At 35.1% G+C, this 2,500-nt stretch overlaps 1 pseudogene; it reads right to left on the reverse strand.

Annotated features, from left to right (window-relative positions):
- Nucleotides 1-334: 334 nt before the first annotated feature.
- The window catches only part of LOC119569705, a 3,777-nt pseudogene continuing 1,611 nt past the window's right edge, over nt 335-2,500 (reverse strand).

A 2,500-nucleotide genomic window follows, 5' to 3' on the forward strand; every position in this document is an offset into this window, starting at 1 on the left:
GCATATGCACAAATATGTCAACATGTTTGTAAGCAAGGGGTGCATCTAACCAACTATGTAAAACATCTGATGACTAGAACAATGATTCTCTTGGGGCTCTACTACCAAGTACCATGAAAGATATTAAATCAGTATTATAGGTCTGTCTTTTACCAATTATGCAATAATTAAGAATAAAATAATGTAAAATGAAAGTTGAGAGATAAGAAAAACACATCAATTATTTTCACTTATACCTTAATAAACACCCCAAGATTATAAGTTATATAGCAAAGTATACCTGCCATACTTTATTTAGCCTAAAATTTTAAATCCTATTACAGTTCCCATCATATTATTTCTTATTTTCAAGTAGTTTCTGACTATCATCTTTGGTATCATCAGCGCATCACTTGAGGTCAGAAGCAGATCAACACTTTTGTCCTCTCCAGTCTGGCACATCTGCCTGCGGCCCATTTATTGCACTGTCGGTATAACTAGCATTTTCCCTGAGAAAAATTACCATTGTCATGTAGGACCTGGTATGTCACTTTTTTCGTTTTCCTTGGGAAAACCCGAGGATGAGTAGGTGTTGGTGTTGACAGTTCATGTACTGGAGCAGTTTGCTGGGTGGGTTGACTCGTACTCAATTTTTGAAACTTCCCAACCTCCATTACATGATATTCATCTGACAGCTCTGAGCTTCGGCAGGAAGTGCTGAATGTGGCACACTGGAATTCCCGGAAGTTATACTCCTGTTACCCATATTACTTGTGATCCCTGACCCTAAACCCAAATCTGAAAAAGAGAAATAATAAAGAAATCCATAAGCACACAAAATATAGCTAATAGTCATTTTCGAATACTTACTAGTTAAAGATTTTACATGCTGTTATTGACACTGGGCACTCAAAATTCCTTTTCTACTACAAAATACTTTTTTAAGGGGACTGTTTGGGTGTGGCAGAGGATACCATGGTCAGAAATGAGTTAAATGCAGTTGCATATGTATGCATACATACAAACGACAGGCCTCAAATTTGTTTCCTTTGGGAAAGGGGTGTTACTGCAAATGTCTGATCCAGGATTTTTGCTTTCATATAAATGTTTGCTCTAGAGATGCCTTTGCTATGATTTAGAATTTGTCCAATGTACTTCTATATACCAGATATGAATAAATTAAAGGGAAATATAGAAACAAATAATGAAAAATAAAGACCCCACACCCCCAACTGTTAGGAATTCACTTCTTACAAACCTTTGCAATACTTGAAATATGGCTTGTATGTGACTTCCCCAAGTGTTAGCCTTTGCATGTATTATGAAGTTCACAATGTAACTAGTACACAGAAGAACTAAAAAGAATAAAATAAGACGAATGAGCTCCCTTGTCCAGCTGTCTGTTTTTAGCAGACCATTCCCCTCCATCTCTTGATTGTTTCCACTGTTCATGTTCTTGTAATGAATTACATCAATTATTGGTCTGTTTTAGTTTCATCACATATTGCTGAATCATTCAAGATGTATTAAGATTAGTATATATGAAAAATATGAAAAATGGTACAGGATGAATGCTGAATAAGGCAAGTGAATCCCGTAAAATGTATCGCTAATATATGATTGCAATCACTTTCCACAATATTGTCATTTAAAGTATCAATTATATGCCAAAATACTACATACATTTAACTAACTTACCTTATGAAATTTTTTTAAAAATGTGGATTTCTGGAAGTGATTACCCCCAAAGGGATAACTTTAAGAACTTTTCTCTAACTCACAGCAGTATGGTCTATAACTGGTAGAAATATTGCCTCACAATCTTAATGTGTTTCTTTTTATGGATGGAAATTAGAAACATTTGATTTGGCTTATCAGGAGACAGGTCTCTTCAATTAGGTCTGAAGACTTTTTCGAACACGTCTTTCACACATTTTGAAAATCAAATTTTTTTTTCTCTCTTTCCCCTCTCTCTCTCTCTTTTTGATCTGAATAAATTGAAAGAGAGAAATTTTAAACTAAGGTCACCCCTTTCCTCGTTGTTTAGATACTTGTTTTCTGGCTGCAGGTGACCCCTGTCGCAGACCTAAAATCTTGATGTAATTGGCAGGGACTAGACCAGTGTTTTTCTTGTTAGATGCTAAGAGCCATCCCCGCACATTGGGCTGCTGATTCTTGGGGGCTAAAAACAAACATTGGCCAGACTGAAGGAAAGTTCTTTTGGTTTCCAGCCTGAAAATGGGGGAAAAATATATTGACAAAGAGAATTATTTGCTAGCCTTAGGTGTTTCCAATCTCAAATGATATAACAAGATGGGAAAAGGTATTACAAACATTTAAAATCCTCTATTTCTGCAATTCTCTTTATTTGGATTTTTTAAATAATGCTTCACCACTGGTTTTCTGGCCCAAACAAATATATGGGAAAATTTCACATTTGTTTAATTCATTAAAACTGTACTGTATAACAATAACAACTTTTATTCACAAGAAAACCATAACTACACATTCACACCATTCC

The sequence above is a fragment of the Penaeus monodon genome, unplaced genomic scaffold, assembly GCF_015228065.2.
Source record: "Penaeus monodon isolate SGIC_2016 unplaced genomic scaffold, NSTDA_Pmon_1 PmonScaffold_18183, whole genome shotgun sequence".
In the NCBI taxonomy this organism is placed as follows: Eukaryota; Metazoa; Arthropoda; class Malacostraca; order Decapoda; family Penaeidae; genus Penaeus; species Penaeus monodon.